The sequence below is a fragment of the Doryrhamphus excisus genome, unplaced genomic scaffold (assembly GCF_030265055.1).
Source record: "Doryrhamphus excisus isolate RoL2022-K1 unplaced genomic scaffold, RoL_Dexc_1.0 HiC_scaffold_25, whole genome shotgun sequence".
Lineage (NCBI taxonomy): Eukaryota > Metazoa > Chordata > Actinopteri > Syngnathiformes > Syngnathidae > Doryrhamphus > Doryrhamphus excisus.
In genome coordinates this window covers 1,287,501-1,302,042 of record NW_026652243.1, presented here as the reverse complement: position 1 = coordinate 1,302,042, position 14,542 = coordinate 1,287,501, and the positions used below count along the sequence as shown (strand labels likewise).

At 52.4% G+C, this 14,542-nt stretch overlaps 47 non-coding genes and 17 pseudogenes across 47 annotated transcripts in view; all 64 read right to left on the bottom strand.

Moving 5' to 3' along the window:
• Positions 1-83: 83 nt before the first annotated feature.
• On the bottom strand, positions 84-202 carry LOC131114831 (5S ribosomal RNA). Its single transcript, XR_009122133.1, has one exon. It is a non-coding gene; the product is annotated as a 5S ribosomal RNA (ribosomal RNA).
• A 112-nt stretch (positions 203-314) lies between these two features.
• Positions 315-432, bottom strand: LOC131119127 (5S ribosomal RNA). Its single transcript, XR_009126255.1, has one exon. It is a non-coding gene; the product is annotated as a 5S ribosomal RNA (ribosomal RNA).
• A 112-nt stretch (positions 433-544) lies between these two features.
• Positions 545-663, bottom strand: LOC131115686 (5S ribosomal RNA). The gene has a single exon (XR_009122960.1). It is a non-coding gene; the product is annotated as a 5S ribosomal RNA (ribosomal RNA).
• A 111-nt stretch (positions 664-774) lies between these two features.
• LOC131112816 (5S ribosomal RNA) lies at positions 775-883 on the bottom strand (annotated as a pseudogene).
• Positions 884-995: 112 nt separating this feature from the next.
• On the bottom strand, positions 996-1,114 carry LOC131114830 (5S ribosomal RNA). Its single transcript, XR_009122132.1, has one exon. It is a non-coding gene; the product is annotated as a 5S ribosomal RNA (ribosomal RNA).
• Positions 1,115-1,226: 112 nt separating this feature from the next.
• Positions 1,227-1,345, bottom strand: LOC131114829 (5S ribosomal RNA). Its single transcript, XR_009122131.1, has one exon. It is a non-coding gene; the product is annotated as a 5S ribosomal RNA (ribosomal RNA).
• Positions 1,346-1,456: 111 nt separating this feature from the next.
• LOC131117254 (5S ribosomal RNA) lies at positions 1,457-1,575 on the bottom strand. The gene has a single exon (XR_009124477.1). It is a non-coding gene; the product is annotated as a 5S ribosomal RNA (ribosomal RNA).
• A 112-nt stretch (positions 1,576-1,687) lies between these two features.
• Positions 1,688-1,806, bottom strand: LOC131115944 (5S ribosomal RNA). Its single transcript, XR_009123210.1, has one exon. It is a non-coding gene; the product is annotated as a 5S ribosomal RNA (ribosomal RNA).
• A 112-nt stretch (positions 1,807-1,918) lies between these two features.
• On the bottom strand, positions 1,919-2,037 carry LOC131117026 (5S ribosomal RNA). The gene has a single exon (XR_009124257.1). It is a non-coding gene; the product is annotated as a 5S ribosomal RNA (ribosomal RNA).
• A 112-nt stretch (positions 2,038-2,149) lies between these two features.
• LOC131114098 (5S ribosomal RNA) lies at positions 2,150-2,257 on the bottom strand (annotated as a pseudogene).
• Positions 2,258-2,369: 112 nt separating this feature from the next.
• On the bottom strand, positions 2,370-2,488 carry LOC131116103 (5S ribosomal RNA). The gene has a single exon (XR_009123364.1). It is a non-coding gene; the product is annotated as a 5S ribosomal RNA (ribosomal RNA).
• Positions 2,489-2,600: 112 nt separating this feature from the next.
• LOC131116609 (5S ribosomal RNA) lies at positions 2,601-2,719 on the bottom strand. The gene has a single exon (XR_009123851.1). It is a non-coding gene; the product is annotated as a 5S ribosomal RNA (ribosomal RNA).
• A 111-nt stretch (positions 2,720-2,830) lies between these two features.
• Positions 2,831-2,939, bottom strand: LOC131111933 (5S ribosomal RNA; annotated as a pseudogene).
• A 111-nt stretch (positions 2,940-3,050) lies between these two features.
• Positions 3,051-3,169, bottom strand: LOC131115303 (5S ribosomal RNA). Its single transcript, XR_009122584.1, has one exon. It is a non-coding gene; the product is annotated as a 5S ribosomal RNA (ribosomal RNA).
• A 112-nt stretch (positions 3,170-3,281) lies between these two features.
• On the bottom strand, positions 3,282-3,400 carry LOC131115942 (5S ribosomal RNA). The gene has a single exon (XR_009123208.1). It is a non-coding gene; the product is annotated as a 5S ribosomal RNA (ribosomal RNA).
• Positions 3,401-3,512: 112 nt separating this feature from the next.
• Positions 3,513-3,631, bottom strand: LOC131117024 (5S ribosomal RNA). The gene has a single exon (XR_009124255.1). It is a non-coding gene; the product is annotated as a 5S ribosomal RNA (ribosomal RNA).
• Positions 3,632-3,743: 112 nt separating this feature from the next.
• LOC131114097 (5S ribosomal RNA) lies at positions 3,744-3,851 on the bottom strand (annotated as a pseudogene).
• Positions 3,852-3,963: 112 nt separating this feature from the next.
• Positions 3,964-4,082, bottom strand: LOC131116102 (5S ribosomal RNA). The gene has a single exon (XR_009123363.1). It is a non-coding gene; the product is annotated as a 5S ribosomal RNA (ribosomal RNA).
• Positions 4,083-4,194: 112 nt separating this feature from the next.
• Positions 4,195-4,313, bottom strand: LOC131116608 (5S ribosomal RNA). The gene has a single exon (XR_009123850.1). It is a non-coding gene; the product is annotated as a 5S ribosomal RNA (ribosomal RNA).
• A 111-nt stretch (positions 4,314-4,424) lies between these two features.
• On the bottom strand, positions 4,425-4,533 carry LOC131111932 (5S ribosomal RNA; annotated as a pseudogene).
• A 112-nt stretch (positions 4,534-4,645) lies between these two features.
• LOC131116735 (5S ribosomal RNA) lies at positions 4,646-4,764 on the bottom strand. Its single transcript, XR_009123975.1, has one exon. It is a non-coding gene; the product is annotated as a 5S ribosomal RNA (ribosomal RNA).
• A 112-nt stretch (positions 4,765-4,876) lies between these two features.
• Positions 4,877-4,994, bottom strand: LOC131119126 (5S ribosomal RNA). The gene has a single exon (XR_009126254.1). It is a non-coding gene; the product is annotated as a 5S ribosomal RNA (ribosomal RNA).
• A 112-nt stretch (positions 4,995-5,106) lies between these two features.
• Positions 5,107-5,225, bottom strand: LOC131115685 (5S ribosomal RNA). Its single transcript, XR_009122959.1, has one exon. It is a non-coding gene; the product is annotated as a 5S ribosomal RNA (ribosomal RNA).
• A 111-nt stretch (positions 5,226-5,336) lies between these two features.
• On the bottom strand, positions 5,337-5,445 carry LOC131112815 (5S ribosomal RNA; annotated as a pseudogene).
• Positions 5,446-5,557: 112 nt separating this feature from the next.
• LOC131111931 (5S ribosomal RNA) lies at positions 5,558-5,666 on the bottom strand (annotated as a pseudogene).
• A 111-nt stretch (positions 5,667-5,777) lies between these two features.
• Positions 5,778-5,896, bottom strand: LOC131115302 (5S ribosomal RNA). Its single transcript, XR_009122583.1, has one exon. It is a non-coding gene; the product is annotated as a 5S ribosomal RNA (ribosomal RNA).
• A 112-nt stretch (positions 5,897-6,008) lies between these two features.
• Positions 6,009-6,127, bottom strand: LOC131115941 (5S ribosomal RNA). Its single transcript, XR_009123207.1, has one exon. It is a non-coding gene; the product is annotated as a 5S ribosomal RNA (ribosomal RNA).
• Positions 6,128-6,239: 112 nt separating this feature from the next.
• On the bottom strand, positions 6,240-6,358 carry LOC131117023 (5S ribosomal RNA). Its single transcript, XR_009124254.1, has one exon. It is a non-coding gene; the product is annotated as a 5S ribosomal RNA (ribosomal RNA).
• Positions 6,359-6,470: 112 nt separating this feature from the next.
• Positions 6,471-6,578, bottom strand: LOC131114096 (5S ribosomal RNA; annotated as a pseudogene).
• A 112-nt stretch (positions 6,579-6,690) lies between these two features.
• Positions 6,691-6,809, bottom strand: LOC131116101 (5S ribosomal RNA). The gene has a single exon (XR_009123362.1). It is a non-coding gene; the product is annotated as a 5S ribosomal RNA (ribosomal RNA).
• Positions 6,810-6,921: 112 nt separating this feature from the next.
• On the bottom strand, positions 6,922-7,040 carry LOC131116606 (5S ribosomal RNA). Its single transcript, XR_009123848.1, has one exon. It is a non-coding gene; the product is annotated as a 5S ribosomal RNA (ribosomal RNA).
• Positions 7,041-7,151: 111 nt separating this feature from the next.
• Positions 7,152-7,260, bottom strand: LOC131111930 (5S ribosomal RNA; annotated as a pseudogene).
• Positions 7,261-7,372: 112 nt separating this feature from the next.
• On the bottom strand, positions 7,373-7,491 carry LOC131116734 (5S ribosomal RNA). The gene has a single exon (XR_009123974.1). It is a non-coding gene; the product is annotated as a 5S ribosomal RNA (ribosomal RNA).
• A 112-nt stretch (positions 7,492-7,603) lies between these two features.
• LOC131113382 (5S ribosomal RNA) lies at positions 7,604-7,722 on the bottom strand. The gene has a single exon (XR_009121490.1). It is a non-coding gene; the product is annotated as a 5S ribosomal RNA (ribosomal RNA).
• A 111-nt stretch (positions 7,723-7,833) lies between these two features.
• LOC131113650 (5S ribosomal RNA) lies at positions 7,834-7,942 on the bottom strand (annotated as a pseudogene).
• A 112-nt stretch (positions 7,943-8,054) lies between these two features.
• LOC131114827 (5S ribosomal RNA) lies at positions 8,055-8,173 on the bottom strand. The gene has a single exon (XR_009122129.1). It is a non-coding gene; the product is annotated as a 5S ribosomal RNA (ribosomal RNA).
• A 112-nt stretch (positions 8,174-8,285) lies between these two features.
• LOC131119125 (5S ribosomal RNA) lies at positions 8,286-8,403 on the bottom strand. Its single transcript, XR_009126253.1, has one exon. It is a non-coding gene; the product is annotated as a 5S ribosomal RNA (ribosomal RNA).
• Positions 8,404-8,515: 112 nt separating this feature from the next.
• Positions 8,516-8,634, bottom strand: LOC131115684 (5S ribosomal RNA). The gene has a single exon (XR_009122958.1). It is a non-coding gene; the product is annotated as a 5S ribosomal RNA (ribosomal RNA).
• Positions 8,635-8,745: 111 nt separating this feature from the next.
• On the bottom strand, positions 8,746-8,854 carry LOC131112814 (5S ribosomal RNA; annotated as a pseudogene).
• Positions 8,855-8,966: 112 nt separating this feature from the next.
• LOC131114826 (5S ribosomal RNA) lies at positions 8,967-9,085 on the bottom strand. The gene has a single exon (XR_009122128.1). It is a non-coding gene; the product is annotated as a 5S ribosomal RNA (ribosomal RNA).
• Positions 9,086-9,197: 112 nt separating this feature from the next.
• LOC131114825 (5S ribosomal RNA) lies at positions 9,198-9,316 on the bottom strand. Its single transcript, XR_009122127.1, has one exon. It is a non-coding gene; the product is annotated as a 5S ribosomal RNA (ribosomal RNA).
• A 111-nt stretch (positions 9,317-9,427) lies between these two features.
• Positions 9,428-9,546, bottom strand: LOC131117253 (5S ribosomal RNA). Its single transcript, XR_009124476.1, has one exon. It is a non-coding gene; the product is annotated as a 5S ribosomal RNA (ribosomal RNA).
• A 112-nt stretch (positions 9,547-9,658) lies between these two features.
• On the bottom strand, positions 9,659-9,777 carry LOC131115940 (5S ribosomal RNA). Its single transcript, XR_009123206.1, has one exon. It is a non-coding gene; the product is annotated as a 5S ribosomal RNA (ribosomal RNA).
• Positions 9,778-9,889: 112 nt separating this feature from the next.
• LOC131117022 (5S ribosomal RNA) lies at positions 9,890-10,008 on the bottom strand. Its single transcript, XR_009124253.1, has one exon. It is a non-coding gene; the product is annotated as a 5S ribosomal RNA (ribosomal RNA).
• Positions 10,009-10,120: 112 nt separating this feature from the next.
• LOC131114094 (5S ribosomal RNA) lies at positions 10,121-10,228 on the bottom strand (annotated as a pseudogene).
• Positions 10,229-10,340: 112 nt separating this feature from the next.
• LOC131116100 (5S ribosomal RNA) lies at positions 10,341-10,459 on the bottom strand. The gene has a single exon (XR_009123361.1). It is a non-coding gene; the product is annotated as a 5S ribosomal RNA (ribosomal RNA).
• A 112-nt stretch (positions 10,460-10,571) lies between these two features.
• Positions 10,572-10,690, bottom strand: LOC131116605 (5S ribosomal RNA). The gene has a single exon (XR_009123847.1). It is a non-coding gene; the product is annotated as a 5S ribosomal RNA (ribosomal RNA).
• Positions 10,691-10,801: 111 nt separating this feature from the next.
• Positions 10,802-10,910, bottom strand: LOC131111929 (5S ribosomal RNA; annotated as a pseudogene).
• Positions 10,911-11,021: 111 nt separating this feature from the next.
• On the bottom strand, positions 11,022-11,140 carry LOC131115301 (5S ribosomal RNA). The gene has a single exon (XR_009122582.1). It is a non-coding gene; the product is annotated as a 5S ribosomal RNA (ribosomal RNA).
• Positions 11,141-11,252: 112 nt separating this feature from the next.
• LOC131115939 (5S ribosomal RNA) lies at positions 11,253-11,371 on the bottom strand. Its single transcript, XR_009123205.1, has one exon. It is a non-coding gene; the product is annotated as a 5S ribosomal RNA (ribosomal RNA).
• A 112-nt stretch (positions 11,372-11,483) lies between these two features.
• On the bottom strand, positions 11,484-11,602 carry LOC131117021 (5S ribosomal RNA). The gene has a single exon (XR_009124252.1). It is a non-coding gene; the product is annotated as a 5S ribosomal RNA (ribosomal RNA).
• Positions 11,603-11,714: 112 nt separating this feature from the next.
• LOC131114093 (5S ribosomal RNA) lies at positions 11,715-11,822 on the bottom strand (annotated as a pseudogene).
• A 112-nt stretch (positions 11,823-11,934) lies between these two features.
• LOC131116099 (5S ribosomal RNA) lies at positions 11,935-12,053 on the bottom strand. Its single transcript, XR_009123360.1, has one exon. It is a non-coding gene; the product is annotated as a 5S ribosomal RNA (ribosomal RNA).
• A 112-nt stretch (positions 12,054-12,165) lies between these two features.
• LOC131116604 (5S ribosomal RNA) lies at positions 12,166-12,284 on the bottom strand. Its single transcript, XR_009123846.1, has one exon. It is a non-coding gene; the product is annotated as a 5S ribosomal RNA (ribosomal RNA).
• A 111-nt stretch (positions 12,285-12,395) lies between these two features.
• Positions 12,396-12,504, bottom strand: LOC131111928 (5S ribosomal RNA; annotated as a pseudogene).
• A 112-nt stretch (positions 12,505-12,616) lies between these two features.
• On the bottom strand, positions 12,617-12,735 carry LOC131116732 (5S ribosomal RNA). Its single transcript, XR_009123971.1, has one exon. It is a non-coding gene; the product is annotated as a 5S ribosomal RNA (ribosomal RNA).
• Positions 12,736-12,847: 112 nt separating this feature from the next.
• On the bottom strand, positions 12,848-12,966 carry LOC131113370 (5S ribosomal RNA). Its single transcript, XR_009121488.1, has one exon. It is a non-coding gene; the product is annotated as a 5S ribosomal RNA (ribosomal RNA).
• Positions 12,967-13,077: 111 nt separating this feature from the next.
• On the bottom strand, positions 13,078-13,186 carry LOC131113649 (5S ribosomal RNA; annotated as a pseudogene).
• A 112-nt stretch (positions 13,187-13,298) lies between these two features.
• On the bottom strand, positions 13,299-13,417 carry LOC131114824 (5S ribosomal RNA). The gene has a single exon (XR_009122126.1). It is a non-coding gene; the product is annotated as a 5S ribosomal RNA (ribosomal RNA).
• Positions 13,418-13,529: 112 nt separating this feature from the next.
• On the bottom strand, positions 13,530-13,647 carry LOC131119124 (5S ribosomal RNA). The gene has a single exon (XR_009126252.1). It is a non-coding gene; the product is annotated as a 5S ribosomal RNA (ribosomal RNA).
• A 112-nt stretch (positions 13,648-13,759) lies between these two features.
• On the bottom strand, positions 13,760-13,878 carry LOC131115683 (5S ribosomal RNA). The gene has a single exon (XR_009122957.1). It is a non-coding gene; the product is annotated as a 5S ribosomal RNA (ribosomal RNA).
• A 111-nt stretch (positions 13,879-13,989) lies between these two features.
• On the bottom strand, positions 13,990-14,098 carry LOC131112812 (5S ribosomal RNA; annotated as a pseudogene).
• Positions 14,099-14,210: 112 nt separating this feature from the next.
• On the bottom strand, positions 14,211-14,329 carry LOC131114823 (5S ribosomal RNA). The gene has a single exon (XR_009122125.1). It is a non-coding gene; the product is annotated as a 5S ribosomal RNA (ribosomal RNA).
• A 112-nt stretch (positions 14,330-14,441) lies between these two features.
• The window catches only part of LOC131114822 (5S ribosomal RNA), a 119-nt gene continuing 18 nt past the window's right edge, over positions 14,442-14,542 (bottom strand). The window contains exon 1 of the ribosomal RNA XR_009122124.1: positions 14,442-14,542. This exon is cut by the window's right edge and continues 18 nt beyond it. This is a non-coding gene — a ribosomal RNA (5S ribosomal RNA).

The window sequence follows — 14,542 nt, the reverse complement described above, 5'->3', positions numbered from 1 at the left end:
AAGGCGACGCAGGACAAACTAGACTCCAGCAAAACATGTCAAACAGCGCCCTCTGCTGTCAGGCTAGAGCAGAAACCATAAAAAGCTTACAGCACCTGGTATTCCCAGGCGGTCTCCCATCCAAGTACTAACCAGGCCCGCCCCTGCTTAGCTTCCGAGATCGGACGAGATCGGGCGTTTTCAGGGTAGTATGGCCGTAAGCTGCCAGGTCAACTGAAAAGATCCTATTTGAAGGCGACGCAGGCCAAACTAGACTACAGCAAAAAGTGTCAAACAGCGCCCTCTGCTGTCAGGCAAGAGCAGAAACCATAAAAAGCTTACAGCACCTGGTATTCACAGGCGGTCTCCCATCCAAGTACTAACCAGGCCCGGCCCTGCTTAGCTTCCGAGATCGTACGAGATCGGGCGTTTTCAGGGTAGTATGGCCTAAGCTGCCAGGTCAACTGAAAAGATCCTATTTGAAAGTGACGCAGGCCAAACTAGACTACAGCAAAAAGTGTCAAACAGCGCCCTCTGCTGTCAGGCAAGAGCAGAAACCATAAAAAGCTTACAGCACCTGGTATTCACAGGCGGTCTCCCATCCAAGTACTAACCAGGCCCGCCCCTGCTTAGCTTCCGAGATCGGACGAGATCAGGCGTTTTCAGGGTGGTATGGCCGTAAGCTGCCAGGACAACTGAAAAGATCTTATTTGAAGGCGACGCAGGCCAAACTAGATCCAGCAAAAAGTGTCAAACAGCGCCCTCTGCTGTCAGGCTAGAGCAGAAACCATAAAAAGCTTACAGCACCTGGTATTCCCAGGCGGTCTCCCATCCAAGTACTAACCAGGCCCTCCCCTGCTTAGCTTCCGAGATCAGGCGTTTTCAGGGTAGTGTGGCCGTAAGCTGCCAGGGCAACTGTAAAGATCCTATTTGAAGGCGACGCAGGCCAAACTAGACTCCAGCAAAAAGTGTCAAACAGCGCCCTCTGCTGTCAGGCAAGAGCAGAAACCATAAAAAGCTTACAGCACCTGGTATTCCCAGGCGGTCTCCCATCCAAGTACTAACCAGGCCCGCCCCTGCTTAGCTTCCGAGATCGGACGAGATCGGGCGTTTTCAGGGTAGTATGGCCGTAAGCTGCCAGGTCAACTGAAAAGATCCTATTTGAAGGCGACGCAGGCCAAACTAGACTACAGCAAAAAGTGTCAAACAGCGCCCTCTGCTGTCAGGCAAGAGCAGAAACCATAAAAAGCTTACAGCACCTGGTATTCCCAGGCGGTCTCCCATCCAAGTACTAACCAGGCCCGCCCCTGCTTAGCTTCCGAGATCGGACGAGATCGGGCGTTTTCAGGGTAGTATGGCCGTAAGCTGCCACATCAACTGAAAAGATCCTATTTGAAGGCGACGCAGGCCAAACTAGAGCCAGCAAAAAGTGTCAAATAGCGCCCTCTGCTGTCAGGCAAGAGCAGAAACCATAAAAAGCTTACAGCACCTGGTATTCCCAGGCGGTCTCCCATCCAAGTACTAACCAGGCCCGCCCCTGCTTAGCTTCTGAGATCGGAAGAGATCGGGCGTTTTCAGGGTAGTATGGCCGTAAGCTGCCAGGTCAACTGAAAAGATCCTATTTGAAGGCGACGCAGGCCAAACTAGACTCCAGCAAAAAGTGTCAAACAGCGCCCTCTGCTGTCAGGCAAGAGCAGAAACCATAAAAAGCTTACAGCACCTGGTATTCCCAGGCGGTCTCCCATCCAAGTACTAACCAGGCCCGCCCCTGCTTAGCTTCCGAGATCGGACGAGACCGGGCGTTTTCAGGGTAGTATGGCCGTAAGCTGCCAGGGCAACTGAAAAGATCCTATTTGAAGGCGACGCAGGCCAAACTAGACTCCAGCAAAAAGTGTCAAACAGCGCCCTCTGCTGTTAGGCAAGAGCAGAAACCATAAAAAGCTTACAGCACCTGGTATTCCCAGGCGGTCTCCCATTCAAGTACTAACCAGGCCCGCCCGTGCTTAGCTTCCGAGATCGGACGAGATCGGGCGTTTTCAAGGTAGTATGGCCGTAAGCTGCCAGGTCAACTGAAAAAATCCTATTTGAAGGTGACGCAGGCCAAACTAGACTCCAGCAAAACATGTCAAACAGCGCCCTCTGCTGTCAGGCAAGAGCAGAAACCATAAAAAGCTTACAGCACCTGGTATTCCCAGGCGGTCTCCCATCCAAGTATAACCAGGCCCGCCCCTGCTTAGCTTCCGAGATCGGGCGTTTTCAGGGTAGTATGGCCAAAAGCTGCCAAGGCAACTGAAAAGATCCTATTTGAAGGCGACGCAGGACAAACTAGACTCCAGCAAAAAGTGTCAAACAGCGCCCTCTGCTGTCAGGCAAGAGCAGAAACCATAAAAAGCGTACAGCACCTGGTATTCCCAGGTGGTCTCCCATCCAAGTACTAACCAGGCCCGCCCCTGCTTAGCTTCCGAGATCGGACGAGATCGGGCGTTTTCAGGGTAGTATGGCCGTAAGCTGCCAGGGCAAATGAAAAGATCCTATTTGAAGGCGACGCAGGCCAAACTAGACTCCAGCAAAAAGTGTCAAACAGCGCCCTCTGCTGTCAGGCAAGAGCAGAAACCATAAAAGGCTTACAGCACCTGGTATTGCCAGGCGGTCTCCCATCCAAGTACTAACCAGGCCCACCCCTGCTTAGCTTCCGAGATCGGACGAGATCGGGCGTTTTCAGGGTAGTATGGCCGTAAGCTGCCAGGACAACTGAAAAGATCTTATTTGAAGGCGACGCAGGCCAAACTAGATCCAGCAAAAAGTGTCAAACAGCGCCCTCTGCTGTCAGGCTAGAGCAGAAACCATAAAGAGCTTACAGCACCTGGTATTCCCAGGCGGTCTCCCATCCAAGTACTAACCAGGCCCGCCCCTGCTTAGCTTCCGAGATCGGGCGTTTTCAGGGTAGTATGGCCGTAAGCTGCCAGGACAACTGAAAAGATCTTATTTGAAGGCGACGCAGGCCAAACTAGATCCAGCAAAAAGTGTCAAACAGCGCCCTCTGCTGTCAGGCTAGAGCAGAAACCATAAAAAGCTTACAGCACCTGGTATTCCCAGGCGGTCTCCCATCCAAGTACTAACCAGGCCCACCCCTGCTTAGCTTCCGAGATCGGACGAGATCGGGCGTTTTCAGGGTAGTATGGCCATAAGCTGCCAGGTCAACTGAAAAGATCCTATTTGAAGAAGACGCAGGCCAAACTAGACTCCAGCAAAAAGTGTCAAACAGCGCCCTCTGCTGTCAGGCAAGAGCAGAAACCATAAAAAGCTTACAGCACCTGGTATTCCCAGGCGGTCTCCCATCCAAGTACTAACCAGGCCCGCCCCTGCTTAGCTTCCGAGATCGGACGAGACCGGGCGTTTTCAGGGTAGTATGGCCGTAAGCTGCCAGGGCAACTGAAAAGATCCTATTTGAAGGCGACGCAGGCCAAACTAGACTCCAGCAAAAAGTGTCAAACAGCGCCCTCTGCTGTTAGGCAAGAGCAGAAACCATAAAAAGCTTACAGCACCTGGTATTCCCAGGCGGTCTCCCATTCAAGTACTAACCAGGCCCGCCCGTGCTTAGCTTCCGAGATCGGACGAGATCGGGCGTTTTCAAGGTAGTATGGCCGTAAGCTGCCAGGTCAACTGAAAAAATCCTATTTGAAGGTGACGCAGGCCAAACTAGACTCCAGCAAAACATGTCAAACAGCGCCCTCTGCTGTCAGGCAAGAGCAGAAACCATAAAAAGCTTACAGCACCTGGTATTCCCAGGCGGTCTCCCATCCAAGTATAACCAGGCCCGCCCCTGCTTAGCTTCCGAGATCGGGCGTTTTCAGGGTAGTATGGCCAAAAGCTGCCAAGGCAACTGAAAAGATCCTATTTGAAGGCGACGCAGGACAAACTAGACTCCAGCAAAAAGTGTCAAACAGCGCCCTCTGCTGTCAGGCAAGAGCAGAAACCATAAAAAGCGTACAGCACCTGGTATTCCCAGGTGGTCTCCCATCCAAGTACTAACCAGGCCCGCCCCTGCTTAGCTTCCGAGATCGGACGAGATCGGGCGTTTTCAGGGTAGTATGGCCGTAAGCTGCCAGGGCAAATGAAAAGATCCTATTTGAAGGCGACGCAGGCCAAACTAGACTCCAGCAAAAAGTGTCAAACAGCGCCCTCTGCTGTCAGGCAAGAGCAGAAACCATAAAAGGCTTACAGCACCTGGTATTGCCAGGCGGTCTCCCATCCAAGTACTAACCAGGCCCACCCCTGCTTAGCTTCCGAGATCGGACGAGATCGGGCGTTTTCAGGGTAGTATGGCCGTAAGCTGCCAGGACAACTGAAAAGATCTTATTTGAAGGCGACGCAGGCCAAACTAGATCCAGCAAAAAGTGTCAAACAGCGCCCTCTGCTGTCAGGCTAGAGCAGAAACCATAAAGAGCTTACAGCACCTGGTATTCCCAGGCGGTCTCCCATCCAAGTACTAACCAGGCCCGCCCCTGCTTAGCTTCCGAGATCGGGCGTTTTCAGGGTAGTATGGCCGTAAGCGGCCAGGTCAACTGAAAATATCCTATTTGAAGGTGACGCAGGCCAAACTAGACTCCAGCAAAACATGTCAAACAGCGCCCTCTGCTGTCAGGCAAGAGCAGAAACCATGAAAAGCTTACAGCACCTGGTATTCCCAGGCGGTCTCCCATCCAAGTACTAACCAGGCTCGCCCCTGCTTAGCTTCCGAGATCGGACGAGATCGGGCGTTTTCAGGGTAGTATGGCCGTAAGCTGCCAGGTCAACTGAAAAGATCCTATTTGAAGGCGACGCAGGCCAAACTAGACTACAGCAAAAAGTGTCAAACAGCGCCCTCTGCTGTCAGGCAAGAGCAGAAACCATAAAAAGCTTACAGCACCTGGTATTCACAGGCGGTCTCCCATCCAAGTACTAACCAGGCCCGGCCCTGCTTAGCTTCCGAGATCGTACGAGATCGGGCGTTTTCAGGGTAGTATGGCCTAAGCTGCCAGGTCAACTGAAAAGATCCTATTTGAAAGTGACGCAGGCCAAACTAGACTACAGCAAAAAGTGTCAAACAGCGCCCTCTGCTGTCAGGCAAGAGCAGAAACCATAAAAAGCTTACAGCACCTGGTATTCACAGGCGGTCTCCCATCCAAGTACTAACCAGGCCCGCCCCTGCTTAGCTTCCGAGATCGGACGAGATCAGGCGTTTTCAGGGTGGTATGGCCGTAAGCTGCCAGGACAACTGAAAAGATCTTATTTGAAGGCGACGCAGGCCAAACTAGATCCAGCAAAAAGTGTCAAACAGCGCCCTCTGCTGTCAGGCTAGAGCAGAAACCATAAAAAGCTTACAGCACCTGGTATTCCCAGGCGGTCTCCCATCCAAGTACTAACCAGGCCCTCCCCTGCTTAGCTTCCGAGATCAGGCGTTTTCAGGGTAGTGTGGCCGTAAGCTGCCAGGGCAACTGTAAAGATCCTATTTGAAGGCGACGCAGGCCAAACTAGACTCCAGCAAAAAGTGTCAAACAGCGCCCTCTGCTGTCAGGCAAGAGCAGAAACCATAAAAAGCTTACAGCACCTGGTATTCCCAGGCGGTCTCCCATCCAAGTACTAACCAGGCCCGCCCCTGCTTAGCTTCCGAGATCGGGCGTTTTCAGGGTAGTATGGCCGTAAGCTGCCAGGACAACTGAAAAGATCTTATTTGAAGGCGACGCAGGCCAAACTAGATCCAGCAAAAAGTGTCAAACAGCGCCCTCTGCTGTCAGGCTAGAGCAGAAACCATAAAAAGCTTACAGCACCTGGTATTCCCAGGCGGTCTCCCATCCAAGTACTAACCAGGCCCACCCCTGCTTAGCTTCCGAGATCGGACGAGATCGGGCGTTTTCAGGGTAGTATGGCCATAAGCTGCCAGGTCAACTGAAAAGATCCTATTTGAAGAAGACGCAGGCCAAACTAGACTCCAGCAAAAAGTGTCAAACAGCGCCCTCTGCTGTCAGGCAAGAGCAGAAACCATAAAAAGCTTACAGCACCTGGTATTCCCAGGCGGTCTCCCATCCAAGTACTAACCAGGCCCGCCCCTGCTTAGCTTCCGAGATCGGACGAGACCGGGCGTTTTCAGGGTAGTATGGCCGTAAGCTGCCAGGGCAACTGAAAAGATCCTATTTGAAGGCGACGCAGGCCAAACTAGACTCCAGCAAAAAGTGTCAAACAGCGCCCTCTGCTGTTAGGCAAGAGCAGAAACCATAAAAAGCTTACAGCACCTGGTATTCCCAGGCGGTCTCCCATTCAAGTACTAACCAGGCCCGCCCGTGCTTAGCTTCCGAGATCGGACGAGATCGGGCGTTTTCAAGGTAGTATGGCCGTAAGCTGCCAGGTCAACTGAAAAAATCCTATTTGAAGGTGACGCAGGCCAAACTAGACTCCAGCAAAACATGTCAAACAGCGCCCTCTGCTGTCAGGCAAGAGCAGAAACCATAAAAAGCTTACAGCACCTGGTATTCCCAGGCGGTCTCCCATCCAAGTATAACCAGGCCCGCCCCTGCTTAGCTTCCGAGATCGGGCGTTTTCAGGGTAGTATGGCCAAAAGCTGCCAAGGCAACTGAAAAGATCCTATTTGAAGGCGACGCAGGACAAACTAGACTCCAGCAAAAAGTGTCAAACAGCGCCCTCTGCTGTCAGGCAAGAGCAGAAACCATAAAAAGCGTACAGCACCTGGTATTCCCAGGTGGTCTCCCATCCAAGTACTAACCAGGCCCGCCCCTGCTTAGCTTCCGAGATCGGACGAGATCGGGCGTTTTCAGGGTAGTATGGCCGTAAGCTGCCAGGGCAAATGAAAAGATCCTATTTGAAGGCGACGCAGGCCAAACTAGACTCCAGCAAAAAGTGTCAAACAGCGCCCTCTGCTGTCAGGCAAGAGCAGAAACCATAAAAGGCTTACAGCACCTGGTATTGCCAGGCGGTCTCCCATCCAAGTACTAACCAGGCCCACCCCTGCTTAGCTTCCGAGATCGGACGAGATCGGGCGTTTTCAGGGTAGTATGGCCGTAAGCTGCCAGGACAACTGAAAAGATCTTATTTGAAGGCGACGCAGGCCAAACTAGATCCAGCAAAAAGTGTCAAACAGCGCCCTCTGCTGTCAGGCTAGAGCAGAAACCATAAAGAGCTTACAGCACCTGGTATTCCCAGGCGGTCTCCCATCCAAGTACTAACCAGGCCCGCCCCTGCTTAGCTTCCGAGATCGGGCGTTTTCAGGGTAGTATGGCCGTAAGCGGCCAGGTCAACTGAAAATATCCTATTTGAAGGTGACGCAGGCCAAACTAGACTCCAGCAAAACATGTCAAACAGCGCCCTCTGCTGTCAGGCAAGAGCAGAAACCATGAAAAGCTTACAGCACCTGGTATTCCCAGGCGGTCTCCCATCCAAGTACTAACCAGGCTCGCCCCTGCTTAGCTTCCGAGATCGGACGAGATCGGGCGTTTTCAGGGTAGTATGGCCGTAAGCTGCCACATCAACTGAAAAGATCCTATTTGAAGGCGACGCAGGCCAAACTAGACTCCAGCAAAAGGTGTCAAACAGCGCCCTCTGCTGTCAGGCAAGAGCAGAAACCATAAAAAGCTTACAGCACCTGGTATTCCCAGGCGGTCTCCCATCCAAGTACTAACCAGGCCCGCCCCTGCTTAGCTTCCGAGATCGGACGAGATCAGGCGTTTTCAGGGTGGTATGGCCGTAAGCTGCCAGGACAACTGAAAAGATCTTATTTGAAGGCGACGCAGGCCAAACTAGATCCAGCAAAAAGTGTCAAACAGCGCCCTCTGCTGTCAGGCTAGAGCAAAAACCATAAAAAGCTTACAGCACCTGGTATTCCCAGGCGGTCTCCCATCCAAGTACTAACCAGGCCCTCCCCTGCTTAGCTTCCGAGATCAGGCGTTTTCAGGGTAGTATGGCCAAAAGCTGCCAAGGCAACTGAAAAGATCCTATTTGAAGGCGACGCAGGACAAACTAGACTCCAGCAAAACATGTCAAACAGCGCCCTCTGCTGTCAGGCTAGAGCAGAAACCATAAAAAGCTTACAGCACCTGGTATTCCCAGGCGGTCTCCCATCCAAGTACTAACCAGGCCCGCCCCTGCTTAGCTTCCGAGATCGGACGAGATCGGGCGTTTTCAGGGTAGTATGGCCGTAAGCTGCCAGGTCAACTGAAAAGATCCTATTTGAAGGCGACGCAGGCCAAACTAGACTACAGCAAAAAGTGTCAAACAGCGCCCTCTGCTGTCAGGCAAGAGCAGAAACCATAAAAAGCTTACAGCACCTGGTATTCACAGGCGGTCTCCCATCCAAGTACTAACCAGGCCCGGCCCTGCTTAGCTTCCGAGATCGTACGAGATCGGGCGTTTTCAGGGTAGTATGGCCTAAGCTGCCAGGTCAACTGAAAAGATCCTATTTGAAAGTGACGCAGGCCAAACTAGACTACAGCAAAAAGTGTCAAACAGCGCCCTCTGCTGTCAGGCAAGAGCAGAAACCATAAAAAGCTTACAGCACCTGGTATTCACAGGCGGTCTCCCATCCAAGTACTAACCAGGCCCGCCCCTGCTTAGCTTCCGAGATCGGACGAGATCAGGCGTTTTCAGGGTGGTATGGCCGTAAGCTGCCAGGACAACTGAAAAGATCTTATTTGAAGGCGACGCAGGCCAAACTAGATCCAGCAAAAAGTGTCAAACAGCGCCCTCTGCTGTCAGGCTAGAGCAGAAACCATAAAAAGCTTACAGCACCTGGTATTCCCAGGCGGTCTCCCATCCAAGTACTAACCAGGCCCTCCCCTGCTTAGCTTCCGAGATCAGGCGTTTTCAGGGTAGTGTGGCCGTAAGCTGCCAGGGCAACTGTAAAGATCCTATTTGAAGGCGACGCAGGCCAAACTAGACTCCAGCAAAAAGTGTCAAACAGCGCCCTCTGCTGTCAGGCAAGAGCAGAAACCATAAAAAGCTTACAGCACCTGGTATTCCCAGGCGGTCTCCCATCCAAGTACTAACCAGGCCCGCCCCTGCTTAGCTTCCGAGATCGGACGAGATCGGGCGTTTTCAGGGTAGTATGGCCGTAAGCTGCCAGGTCAACTGAAAAGATCCTATTTGAAGGCGACGCAGGCCAAACTAGACTACAGCAAAAAGTGTCAAACAGCGCCCTCTGCTGTCAGGCAAGAGCAGAAACCATAAAAAGCTTACAGCACCTGGTATTCCCAGGCGGTCTCCCATCCAAGTACTAACCAGGCCCGCCCCTGCTTAGCTTCCGAGATCGGACGAGATCGGGCGTTTTCAGGGTAGTATGGCCGTAAGCTGCCACATCAACTGAAAAGATCCTATTTGAAGGCGACGCAGGCCAAACTAGAGCCAGCAAAAAGTGTCAAATAGCGCCCTCTGCTGTCAGGCAAGAGCAGAAACCATAAAAAGCTTACAGCACCTGGTATTCCCAGGCGGTCTCCCATCCAAGTACTAACCAGGCCCGCCCCTGCTTAGCTTCTGAGATCGGAAGAGATCGGGCGTTTTCAGGGTAGTATGGCCGTAAGCTGCCAGGTCAACTGAAAAGATCCTATTTGAAGGCGACGCAGGCCAAACTAGACTCCAGCAAAAAGTGTCAAACAGCGCCCTCTGCTGTCAGGCAAGAGCAGAAACCATAAAAAGCTTACAGCACCTGGTATTCCCAGGCGGTCTCCCATCCAAGTACTAACCAGGCCCGCCCCTGCTTAGCTTCCGAGATCGGACGAGACCGGGCGTTTTCAGGGTAGTATGGCCGTAAGCTGCCAGGGCAACTGAAAAGATCCTATTTGAAGGCGACGCAGGCCAAACTAGACTCCAGCAAAAAGTGTCAAACAGCGCCCTCTGCTGTTAGGCAAGAGCAGAAACCATAAAAAGCTTACAGCACCTGGTATTCCCAGGCGGTCTCCCATTCAAGTACTAACCAGGCCCGCCCGTGCTTAGCTTCCGAGATCGGACGAGATCGGGCGTTTTCAAGGTAGTATGGCCGTAAGCTGCCAGGTCAACTGAAAAAATCCTATTTGAAGGTGACGCAGGCCAAACTAGACTCCAGCAAAACATGTCAAACAGCGCCCTCTGCTGTCAGGCAAGAGCAGAAACCATAAAAAGCTTACAGCACCTGGTATTCCCAGGCGGTCTCCCATCCAAGTATAACCAGGCCCGCCCCTGCTTAGCTTCCGAGATCGGGCGTTTTCAGGGTAGTATGGCCAAAAGCTGCCAAGGCAACTGAAAAGATCCTATTTGAAGGCGACGCAGGACAAACTAGACTCCAGCAAAAAGTGTCAAACAGCGCCCTCTGCTGTCAGGCAAGAGCAGAAACCATAAAAAGCGTACAGCACCTGGTATTCCCAGGTGGTCTCCCATCCAAGTACTAACCAGGCCCGCCCCTGCTTAGCTTCCGAGATCGGACGAGATCGGGCGTTTTCAGGGTAGTATGGCCGTAAGCTGCCAGGGCAAATGAAAAGATCCTATTTGAAGGCGACGCAGGCCAAACTAGACTCCAGCAAAAAGTGTCAAACAGCGCCCTCTGCTGTCAGGCAAGAGCAGAAACCATAAAAGGCTTACAGCACCTGGTATTGCCAGGCGGTCTCCCATCCAAGTACTAACCAGGCCCACCCCTGCTTAGCTTCCGAGATCGGACGAGATCGGGCGTTTTCAGGGTAGTATGGCCGTAAGCTGCCAGGACAACTGAAAAGATCTTATTTGAAGGCGACGCAGGCCAAACTAGATCCAGCAAAAAGTGTCAAACAGCGCCCTCTGCTGTCAGGCTAGAGCAGAAACCATAAAGAGCTTACAGCACCTGGTATTCCCAGGCGGTCTCCCATCCAAGTACTAACCAGGCCCGCCCCTGCTTAGCTTCCGAGATCGGGCGTTTTCAGGGTAGTATGGCCGTAAGCTGCCAGGACAACTGAAAAGATCTTATTTGAAGGCGACGCAGGCCAAACTAGATCCAGCAAAAAGTGTCAAACAGCGCCCTCTGCTGTCAGGCTAGAGCAGAAACCATAAAAAGCTTACAGCACCTGGTATTCCCAGGCGGTCTCCCATCCAAGTACTAACCAGGCCCACCCCTGCTTAGCTTCCGAGATCGGACGAGATCGGGCGTTTTCAGGGTAGTATGGCCATAAGCTGCCAGGTCAACTGAAAAGATCCTATTTGAAGAAGACGCAGGCCAAACTAGACTCCAGCAAAAAGTGTCAAACAGCGCCCTCTGCTGTCAGGCAAGAGCAGAAACCATAAAAAGCTTACAGCACCTGGTATTCCCAGGCGGTCTCCCATCCAAGTACTAACCAGGCCCGCCCCTGCTTAGCTTCCGAGATCGGACGAGACCGGGCGTTTTCAGGGTAGTATGGCCGTAAGCTGCCAGGGCAACTGAAAAGATCCTATTTGAAGGCGACGCAGGCCAAACTAGACTCCAGCAAAAAGTGTCAAACAGCGCCCTCTGCTGTTAGGCAAGAGCAGAAACCATAAAAAGCTTACAGCACCTGGTATTCCCAGGCGGTCTCCCATTCAAGTACTAACCAGGCCCGCCCGTGCTTAGCTTCCGAGATCGGACGAGATCGGGCGTTTTCAAGGTAGTATGGCCGTAAGCTGCCAGGTCAACTGAAAAAATCCTATTTGAAGGTGACGCAGGCCAAACTAGACTCCAGCAAAACATGTCAAACAGCGCCCTCTGCTGTCAGGCAAGAGCAGAAACCATAAAAAGCTTACAGCACCTGGTATTCCCAGGCGGTCTCCCATCCAAGTATAACCAGGCCCGCCCCTGCTTAGCTTCCGAGATCGGGCGTTTTCAGGGTAGTATGGCCAAAAGCTGCCAAGGCAACTGAAAAGATCCTATTTGAAGGCGACGCAGGACAAACTAGACTCCAGCAAAAAGTGTCAAACAGCGCCCTCTGCTGTCAGGCAAGAGCAGAAACCATAAAAAGCGTACAGCACCTGGTATTCCCAGGTGGTCTCCCATCCAAGTACTAACCAGGCCCGCCCCTGCTTAGCTTCCGAGATCGGACGAGATCGGGCGTTTTCAGGGTAGTATGGCCGTAAGCTGCCAGGGCAAATGAAAAGATCCTATTTGAAGGCGACGCAGGCCAAACTAGACTCCAGCAAAAAGTGTCAAACAGCGCCCTCTGCTGTCAGGCAAGAGCAGAAACCATAAAAGGCTTACAGCACCTGGTATTGCCAGGCGGTCTCCCATCCAAGTACTAACCAGGCCCACCCCTGCTTAGCTTCCGAGATCGGACGAGATCGGGCGTTTTCAGGGTAGTATGGCCGTAAGCTGCCAGGACAACTGAAAAGATCTTATTTGAAGGCGACGCAGGCCAAACTAGATCCAGCAAAAAGTGTCAAACAGCGCCCTCTGCTGTCAGGCTAGAGCAGAAACCATAAAGAGCTTACAGCACCTGGTATTCCCAGGCGGTCTCCCATCCAAGTACTAACCAGGCCCGCCCCTGCTTAGCTTCCGAGATCGGGCGTTTTCAGGGTAGTATGGCCGTAAGCGGCCAGGTCAACTGAAAATATCCTATTTGAAGGTGACGCAGGCCAAACTAGACTCCAGCAAAACATGTCAAACAGCGCCCTCTGCTGTCAGGCAAGAGCAGAAACCATGAAAAGCTTACAGCACCTGGTATTCCCAGGCGGTCTCCCATCCAAGTACTAACCAGGCTCGCCCCTGCTTAGCTTCCGAGATCGGACGAGATCGGGCGTTTTCAGGGTAGTATGGCCGTAAGCTGCCACATCAACTGAAAAGATCCTATTTGAAGGCGACGCAGGCCAAACTAGACTCCAGCAAAAGGTGTCAAACAGCGCCCTCTGCTGTCAGGCAAGAGCAGAAACCATAAAAAGCTTACAGCACCTGGTATTCCCAGGCGGTCTCCCATCCAAGTACTAACCAGGCCCGCCCCTGCTTAGCTTCCGAGATCGGACGAGATCAGGCGTTTTCAGGGTGGTATGGCCGTAAGCTGCCAGGACAACTGAAAAGATCTTATTTGAAGGCGACGCAGGCCAAACTAGATCCAGCAAAAAGTGTCAAACAGCGCCCTCTGCTGTCAGGCTAGAGCAAAAACCATAAAAAGCTTACAGCACCTGGTATTCCCAGGCGGTCTCCCATCCAAGTACTAACCAGGCCCTCCCCTGCTTAGCTTCCGAGATCAGGCGTTTTCAGGGTAGTATGGCCAAAAGCTGCCAAGGCAACTGAAAAGATCCTATTTGAAGGCGACGCAGGACAAACTAGACTCCAGCAAAACATGTCAAACAGCGCCCTCTGCTGTCAGGCTAGAGCAGAAACCATAAAAAGCTTACAGCACCTGGTATTCCCAGGCGGTCTCCCATCCAAGTACTAACCAGGCCCGCCCCTGCTTAGCTTCCGAGATCGGACGAGATCGGGCGTTTTCAGGGTAGTATGGCCGTAAGCTGCCAGGTCAACTGAAAAGATCCTATTTGAAGGCGACGCAGGCCAAACTAGACTACAGCAAAAAGTGTCAAACAGCGCCCTCTGCTGTCAGGCAAGAGCAGAAACCATAAAAAGCTTACAGCACCTGGTATTCACAGGCGGTCTCCCATCCAAGTACTAACCAGGCCCGGCCCTGCTTAGCTTCCGAGATCGTACGAGATCGGGCGTTTTCAGGGTAGTATGGCCTAAGCTGCCAGGTCAACTGAAAAGATCCTATTTGAAAGTGACGCAGGCCAAACTAGACTACAGCAAAAAGTGTCAAACAGCGCCCTCTGCTGTCAGGCAAGAGCAGAAACCATAAAAAGCTTACAGCACCTGGTATTCACAGGCGGTCTCCCATCCAAGTACTAACCAGGCCCGCCCCTGCTTAGCTTCCGAGATCGGACGAGATCAGGCGTTTTCAGGGTGGTATGGCCGTAAGCTGCCAGGACAACTGAAAAGATCTTATTTGAAGGCGACGCAGGCCAAACTAGATCCAGCAAAAAGTGTCAAACAGCGCCCTCTGCTGTCAGGCTAGAGCAGAAACCATAAAAAGCTTACAGCACCTGGTATTCCCAGGCGGTCTCCCATCCAAGTACTAACCAGGCCCTCCCCTGCTTAGCTTCCGAGATCAGGCGTTTTCAGGGTAGTGTGGCCGTAAGCTGCCAGGGCAACTGTAAAGATCCTATTTGAAGGCGACGCAGGCCAAACTAGACTCCAGCAAAAAGTGTCAAACAGCGCCCTCTGCTGTCAGGCAAGAGCAGAAACCATAAAAAGCTTACAGCACCTGGTATTCCCAGGCGGTCTCCCATCCAAGTACTAACCAGGCCCGCCCCTGCTTAGCTTCCGAGATCGGACGAGATCGGGCGTTTTCAGGGTAGTATGGCCGTAAGCTGCCAGGTCAACTGAAAAGATCCTATTTGAAGGCGACGCAGGCCAAACTAGACTACAGCAAAAAGTGTCAAACAGCGCCCTCTGCTGTCAGGCAAGAGCAGAAACCATAAAAAGCTTACAGCACCTGGTATTCCCAGGCGGTCTCCCATCCAAGTACTAACCAGGCCCGCCCCTGCTTAGCTTCCGAGATCGGACGAGATCGGGCGTTTTCAG